Genomic DNA, 9,058 nt, shown 5'->3' with positions numbered 1-9,058 from the left:
CTTTAAAAATCAATATTATCAGTGATATAACATCTCAAAATGAATTGTTTACTGATGAGCAAATGATCACCTATTTATGGGTCAGATGTGAAAGGAGAGGTTGCATTGAAGAGAGCATAGATACAGGATCTCTGAATACTGGGGGTGGCAGGTAGCCTAGCAGTTAGTGTTGGGCCAGTAGCTGAAAGGTCGCTAGTTTGAATCCCAGAGCAAGGCACTTAATTGTTCCAGGGTTGCCGTTGATAATGGCTGACCCTGGCCGTGACCCCACTCTCCGAGGGTGTCAGGGTGAGTTGGAATAGGCAAAAAAACACATTTCCATTTCACACGTGTATAATACACACTTGTGAAACAAATATAAGTACCCACTGAATTATTATGAAGACAGCAGGGCTACCTTTACTTCATGTTTCCTCCTCACAGTGGAGTCAGTCAATAAAAATGTGGAGGTGTTTGTTTCTCAAGGCTGATAGAGATCTCTGAACCTTGCAGGCTGGCGCCAGAGCATACTACGATATCTATATGAGTACTATGTGCATTAATGTAATTACTTCCTTGATATTCAGGATTTACTTAATTCTACTTGTCTCCACTCTATTCTATTCTCCTGTACTCTACTCTACTTTAAACCCACTGTGTTGCTCTCATAGGAAGAAGACTTTGCTGTTGTATAATATCTTCTTGATGCTGAGTTCACTCCTAGCGTTGACCAGCAGAGCTGCCAAGTCTTTTGAAATGATCATCATCTCCAGGGTCCTGGTTGGAATCAATGCTGATATGTACTGTTTAAGGTATGTACTGTATATGGTATGTACTGTATATTCAACCAGAGAGTTCTTAGTTGGGGGTTCTTATGTCATCAAACCATGCTCATTGTGCCACTGACTGCATTACTGTTTTGGGGTTTTACAATAGAGAAATATTTGTAATACTTGTAGTATGTTTGTTGCTTTATTAGGTCTTTAAATGTCAATGGCATAAACAGTGTATTTATACATAATTAGACAAATGAGACAAACAGCTGTACAATTACAGTATTATGTTTGATGTTGGAAAATGAAACCACCGACAGTAGAGAAATTATCCACTCCTTTCACAGGGATCAGTATGAATGTACAACCCATGTATTTTGGAGAGAGTGCTTCCAAGCACTTGCAAGGGGCTGCTTCCCTGTCGTCAGCCATCTTCACATCGCTTGGAGTGGTTTTAGGACAGGTTGTAGCATTTGGAGGCTACGAAATCAGCTTGCAGATTAGTGTTACACATCAATCTAGCTCCTACAAAAGATTGTGTGATTTGTTTGGGGAAATCATTGCAGTTTGAAACTTTGTTTATTAAGTCAGTATTTCATTTGATGGTGGTCATGTGTTTCCAGGGAGATCTTGGGTAGTGAGCCATGATGGCAATACCTACTGGCCAGTAATGCCATCCCAGGCCTCATCCAGCTCCTCACTCTCCCATTGTTCCCAGAAAGCTCTCAATACCTCCTCATAGACCAGGGGAAAAGGAGGCCTATCAATGGTAAGTAGGAGGAGAGCCAGACCATGGCCTGTGTTAGTCTGTGGCTATGTGCAGTACTTGCTTGTCTGAGCCACATGGCTCTGTTCCTCTTGTATGTGAGTTAGTGTGAGAGATATATACAGTAAAAACATGAGTAAGTTCTGCTGCTGTTATTCATTATTCTGCATCAGCAGGGATGGGCAGTCTTTGTATCAATTACATGCATCTGTGTACTTTTTTTAATCATTTGTTTGTATTTACGTAATGCATTTTGCTCGTGTGTGTGTGTGCATGCGTGTTAGCCTTGCGGTGTCTGCGTGGCTGTGAGATCCAGCGGTCAGAGTTGGATGAGATCCTCCAGGAGCAGGCTGAGGTTAAAGGCCTGAGGCCCAGCAGACCCTGGGAGCTGTTGGCTGACCGTAATGTCCGCTGGCAGGTGAACTCCATCAGCAGCACCATGCAACTCTGTGGCAATGACTCGATTCTGGAAAAATATTAGAACTCAGAACTCGGTTCGTAGAACTTATAAGAACTTTATTTTTCAACAGGGAACTTCATTTGTTCCTAATTTGTAATACATTAAGTAGGCTACATGTGTCGCATAAAATCTCAAATACTACATGACCAAAAGTATGTGGACACCTGCTCATCAAACATCTCATTCCAAAATCATGGGCATTAATATGGAGTTTGTCCACCCTTTGCTGCTATAACAGCCTCCACTTGCTGCGGGGACTCTTCCATTCAGCCAAAAGAGCATTGGTGAGGTCGGGCACTGATGTTGGGAGATTAGGCCTGGCTCGCAGTCTGCGTTCCAATTCATCCCAAAGGTGTTTGATGGGGTTCAGGTCAGGGCTCTGTGCAGGCCAGTCAAGTTCTTCCACACTGATCTCAAAGAAATCCTGTATGGACCTCGCTTTGTGCATGGGGGTATTGTCATGCTGAAACAGGAAAGGGCCTTCCCCAAAATGTTGCCACAAAGTTGGAAGCACAGAATCGTCTAGAATGTCATTGTGTGCTGTAGCGTTAAAATTTCCCTTCACTTGAACTAAGGGGCCTAGCTCGAACCATGAAAAACAGCCCCAGAACATTAATCCTTTACAGTTGACACCATGCATTGGGGCAGGTAGTGTTCTCCTGGCATCCGCCAAACCCAGATTCGTCTGTTGGACTGTCAGATGATGAAGCGTGATTCATCTCTCCAGAGAACGCGTTTCCACTGCTCCAGAGTCCAATGGCAGCGAGCTTTACACCACTCCAGCCAACGTTAGGCATTGCACATGGTGATTTTAGGCTTGTGTGCGGCTGCTCGGCCATGGAAACCCATTTCATGAAGCTCCCGATTGTCAGTTAATGTGCTGACATTGCTTCTAGAAGCAGTTTGGAACTCGGTAGTGAGTGTTGCAACCGAGGACAGATGATTTTTACACGCTATGCGCTTCAGCACTTGGTGGTCCCGTTCTGTGAGCTTGTGTGGCTCTAGCAGGGCACAATTTTACAAACTGACTTGTTGGAAAGGTGGCATCCTATGATGCTGCCACATTGAAAGTCACTGAGCTCTTCAGTAAGTCCATTCTACTGCCAATATTTGTGTTTGTCTATGGAGATTGCATGACTGTATGTTCAATTTTATACACCTGTCAGCAACGGGTGTGGCTGAAATAGCCAAATCCACACATTTGAAGTGGTGTCCATATACTTTTGTGTATATATAGTGTATCTGTGGTGAATTATGAAATGTCCTTTAACCCGCTTTCTTACAAACGATGTAAGCAGCAGACTCCTCTTGTTATTGAAGCTTGGTTTCTCCCCACATTCATTGTTTCTCAGATGTTCAGTTTTGGTTTGAGTCAGCAGGGTTCTGGTTCTCTCTGGTTCTGGCAGGGGCTTTCTTACAGAGCTCTCCATCTGGGATCAAAGTTAACTACCTCTGAAGTACATGATTGTTCTGACAGCAAAATGTACCCAGCTCAAATTAACTTCTGGACAGAGCCTGTTCCTGGCTCTTCCCTCACAACAAACTTGATTAGAAATGTGAGATCAGCTACCAATTTTGTAGCGCGAGTAGACGGGCTTACATTTCATTGTACAGTACCTTGTTAAAAATGCATTCTGGTGATGATGACATACGGTTGTACTTTACATTTGTAATGCTTGCGGGAGTTAGGGAGGAGAACATAAAGGGTTGTTTGTATTTCAGGGTTTAATGAAGAGATGTAGTCAGTCCAAGACCATGCCATTTCACTGGTGCTGCAGATTTGGTAAACTTCTTCGGGATCGCTGTCCCTTTCACAGGACGGTTGAGCTAACGCTGGCTAATGCGATTAGCATGAGGTTGTAAGTAACAAGAAAATTTCCCAGGATATAGACATATCTGATATTGGCTTAAATTCCTGTTAATCTAACTGCACTGTCCAATTTACAGTAGCTATTACAGTGAAAGGGTAACATGCTATTGTTTGAGGAGAGTGCACAATTTTGAACATAAAAAGTTATTAATAAACAAATTAGGCATATTTGGGCAGTCTTGATACAACATTTTTACAGAAATGCAATGGTTCATTGGATCAGTCTAAAACTTTGCACATACACTGCTGCCATCCAGTGGCCAAAATATATTGCACCTGGGCTGAAATAATACATTATGGCCTTTCTCTTGCATTTCAAAGATGATGGTACAAAAAAATACAGAATAACTGTTTTTTTTTCTTTGTATTATCTTTTACCAGATTTATTGTGTTATATTCTCCTACATTCCTTTCACAATTCCACAAACTGCAAAGTGTTTCCTTTCAAATGGTACCAAGAATATGCATATCCTTGCTTCAGGGCCTGAGCTACAGGCAGTTAGATTTGAGTCATTTCAGGCGAAAATTTAAAAAAAGAGGCGGATCCTTAAGCGGATCAAATTGTCTTTGTCACATACACGTGATTAGCAGATGTTATTGCGGGTATAAGAAATGCTGGTGCTTCTAGCTCCAACAGTGCAGTAATATCTAACTAATTACAACATATACACACATCTAAGTAGGAATGAATTAAGACTATATACATATGGACGAGCGATGTCAGAGCGTAACGGACTAAGATACAGTATAATAGTATAGAAAACAGTATATACATATGAAATGAGTAATGTAAGATATGTAAACATTATTAAGTAAATGAGATACCGTAGAATAGTATAGAAAACATTATACACACATGAGATGAGTAACGACATATGTAAACATTAAGTGACTAAGAGACCGTAGAATAGTATAGAATACAGTATATACATATGAGATGAGTAATGCCGGATATGTAAACATTATTAAAGTGACTAGTGTTCCTTAAAGTGGCCAGTGATTCCTAGTCTATGCCTATAGGTAGCAGCCTCTAATGTGCTAATGATGGCTGTTTAACAGTCTGATGGCCTTGAGATAGAAGCTGTTTTTCAGTCTCTCGGTCCCAGCTTTGATGCACCTGTACTGACCTCGCCTTCTGGGTGATAGCGGGGTGAACAGGCAGTGGCTCGGGTGGTTGTTGTCCTTGATGATCTTTTTGGCCTTCCTGTGACATCGGGTGCTGTAAGTGTCCTGGAGGGCGGGTAGTTTTCCCTCGGTATTGCGTTGGGCAGACCACACCACCCTCTGGAGAGCCTTGCGGTTGCGGGCGGTGCAGTTGCCGTACCAGGTGGTGATACAGCCCGACAGGATGCTCTCAATTGTGCATCTGTAAAAGTTTGTGAGGGTTTTAGGTGACAAGCCAAATTTCTTTAGCCTCCTGAGGTTGAAGAGGCTCTGTTGTGCTTTCTTCACCACACTGTCTGTGTGGGTGGTCCAGTTCAGTTTGTCAGTGATGTGTTCGCCAAGGAACTTGAAGCTTTCCACCTTCTCCACTGAGGTCCCGTCGATGTAGATAGGGGGGTGCACCATCTGCTGTTTCCTGAAGTCCACAATCATCTCCATTGTTTTGTTGACGTTGAGTGAGAGGTTGTTTTCCAGGCACCACACTCCCAGGGCCCTCACCTCCTCCCTGTAGGCTGTCTCGTCATCGTTGGTAATCAAGCCTACTACTGTTGTGTCGTCTGCAAACTTGATTATTGAGTTGGAGGCGTGCTTGGCCACGCAGTCATGGGTGAACAGGGAGTACAGGAGGGGCTGAGCACGTACCCTTGTGGGGCCCCAGTGTTGAGGATCAGCGAAGTGGAGGTGAAATTTCCTACATTCACTGCCTGGGGGGCGGCCCGTCAGGAAGTCCAGGAGCCATTTGCACAGGGTGCGGTTCAGACCTAGGGTCTCAAGCTTAATGATTAGCTTGGAGGGTACTATGGTGTTGAAGGCTGAGCTATAGTCAATGAACAGCATTCTTACATAGGTATTCCTCTTGTCCAGATGGGATAGGGCAGTGTGCAGCGTGATGGCGATTGCATCGTCTGTGGATCTATTGGGGCAGTAAGCAAATTGAAGTGGGTCTAGGGTGGCAGGTAAGGTATAGGTGATATGATCCTTGACTAGTCTCTCAAAGCACTTCATAATAACAGAAGTGAGTGCTACGGGGCGATAGTCATTAAGTTCAGTTACCTTTGCCTTCTTTGGTACAGGAACAATGGTGGCCATCTTGAAGCATTTGGGGAGGGCAGTCTGGAATAGGGAGAGATTGAATATGTCCGTAAACACTCCAGTCAGCTGGTCTGCGCATGCTCTGAGGACTCGGCAAGGGATGCCGTCTGGGCCGGCAGCCTTGCGAGGGTTAACATGTTTAAATGTTTTACTCACGTCGGCCACAGAGAAGGAGAGCCCACAGACCTTGGAAGCGGGCCGCATCGGTGGCACTGTGTTATCCTCAAAGCATGCGAAGAATGTTTTTAGTTAGTTGCTTTTATACTACATTTAACAGACCCAAACTGCTGACTGTGTAATTACAGTACCTTTCTCCAGGGGATTATTAGACCAGAAGGCTGGCAGTTGGAAGCATTAGGGGAAGAGCTGACTGGGTATTAGAGCAGTAATGTGCAAAATGCTTTGCTGCTGAATCAGCTTATTATCAACACAATTTGAATTTGACATAATGATTAGAGATGCTCAGTCAGTCTGTCTGTACTCTGACAGTAAATTATAAGGACGGGTAGCATTCTAGGAAAAACTATAGAAAAGGTATAGTCTTTGTTTTATTAAAAAATTATCATAACTGAAACAGCCGGCATTGTACTCTTTCAGTACTCTGACGTATTAGATGTTCTTTTTTTACTCCAATATATCTACTTCTATGCATATTATGTGTTTATAGAGGCCTCTCTCTGGATATGATCCAGTATATCACCATATGCACTGGTACATGTGAATTCACAGCCTGTACAATATGAGTGAATATTCCTGAGTTATAATACACATGGTTGTTATTGTCACCACTTCCGCCGAAGTCGTTCGGCAGTCGACATCACCGGCCTTCTAGCCATCGCAGCTCCACTTTTCATTGTTCCATTTGTTTTGTCTTGTTCCCCCGCACACCTGGTTTACATTCCATAATCACACTACTTATACATTCCCTCTGTTCCCCCCATGTCTTTGTGTGGAATTGTTTTTGTTACGTGATTTGTGTGACGCTCCAGGCTGGTTTTTCCCCCAGGTACCGTGTTTAACCCGAAGTATGTTTATTGTTAAACATTTGCATTATTGTGAATGTTGTCACGCTTTTCACTTTTGCTATTTGGCTGGAGGTTTTGACGCAGTTGCGTCCATCTGTTGTTGCTTCTGCCAAATAAAGTGTGCGCCTGATCAACTCTCTGCTCTTCTGCACCTGACTTATCTACCAGTAGCGCACAACCTGACAGTTATGTAACTATCGGTAGCTAACTAACCACCTCAGAGGCAAGGAGGGATTGTTTCTCTCTCTCCTTCTCTCTCGTTAAATCCTTAATCCAGACCTTTGAAATAGTCACTCTGTAAGAAGAGTTCCATTTGTAAATTTTTCCTGCATTCCGAGAAGTTAAAGCATCTATCCGACATACTGTTCGGATTAGAATGTAAAAAATAAATACATGTATTTTCACACAAGGCTAGGCGTAAAAGAAGTAAACACACCTCTATCGCGTCTATGGCTAACCTCAGGGCTGAAAATTATGTGATTTGAATTTTTATATTTTCACCCTGCTCAGAACCTGCTGATCGAGCGACAGGGCAGGAAGATTATTTTGATGGGAGGCTACATTTTCATGACAGGCTGGGCCATTGTCTTCACTATAGCTCTGTGTTTGAGGTATTATATTATCTTATGTCATCCTCTTGCCCCCCCGTCATGCCCGTGATGGGCATACATACTAGAGGTCGACCGATCATGATTTTTCAACGCCGATCCCGATTATTGGAGGACCAAAAAAAGCTGAGAGTTGATAGGCTTGAAGTCATAAACAGCGCTGTGCTTCAAGCATTGCTAAGAGCTGCTGGCAAACGCAGTAAAGTGCTGTTTGAATGATTGCTTACTAGCCTTCTGCTGCCCACCACCGCTCAGTCAGACTGCTCTATCAAATATCAAATCATAGACTTAATTATAATATAATAAACACACAGAAATATGAGCCTTGGGTCATTTATATGGTCAAATCTGGAAACTATCATTAAATCATCACCCGTTTGGCGAAGTTAAAGTAGGCTGTATTTCAATGATAAATTAATAGGCACCGCCTTGATTATATGCAACGCAGGACAAGCTAGTTAACCTAGTAATATCATCAACCATGTGTAGTTAACTAGTGATTATGTTAAGATTGATTGTTTTTTATAAGGTAAGTTTAATGCTAGCTAGCAACTTACCTTGGCTCCTTGCAGCCACAGGTCCTTTTGATGCTGCACTCGTGTAACAGGTGGTCAGCCTGCCACGCAGCCTCCTCGTGGATTGCAATGTAATTGGCCATAATCAGCGTCCAAATACGCCGATTACCGATTGTTATGAGAACTTGAAATCGGCCCTAATTAATTGGTCGACCTCTACTACATACTCATCCTAATGGAGGGACAGTAGTCAAACTTGGTGTATCATGCTTGGGTTGTCATGATGTGTACTGGGCCGTGGTGTAAAAATACTTTAAAGTACTACTTAAGTCGTTTTTGGGGTGTCTAATTTACTATTTATATTTTTTACAACTTTTACTTCACTACATTCCTAAAGAAAATAATGTACTTTTTACTCCATACATTTTCCCTGGCACCCAAAAGTACTTGTTACATTTTGAATGCTTAGCAGGACATAAAAATTGTCAAATTCACGCACTTATTGTCAGGGATTTCTTCGTCGTCAGACGATATAGCGAAATCATCGTCGGAAAAAGAGGACCAATATGCAGCAGTGTTGAGATAGTTCATTTTGAACATTTAATAAACTCAAAAATGAACTTACAAAATAACAAAACAAACTCACAATTACTCGACAATCCTGTTAGGCTCACACACGCTAAACAAGAAACAATCTCCCACAAATACACAGACAAACACACCCAACTAATATAGGACTTCCAATCAAAGGCAACACCACACAGCTGCCTTCAATTGGAAGTCCACCCCAATTAACCAAACATAGA

The 9,058-nt window shown here is 42.7% G+C and overlaps 1 pseudogene; it reads left to right on the top strand.

The window, feature by feature from the left end:
* Positions 1-245: 245 nt before the first annotated feature.
* LOC106583373 (solute carrier family 2, facilitated glucose transporter member 11-like) overlaps positions 246-9,058 on the top strand; it is a 38,275-nt pseudogene continuing 29,462 nt past the window's right edge.

This window comes from Salmo salar, chromosome 22 (assembly GCF_965601325.2).
Source record: "Salmo salar chromosome 22, fSalSal1, whole genome shotgun sequence".
Classification (NCBI taxonomy): Eukaryota; Metazoa; Chordata; class Actinopteri; order Salmoniformes; family Salmonidae; genus Salmo; species Salmo salar.
This window is presented reverse-complemented; position numbering and strand designations above follow the sequence as displayed.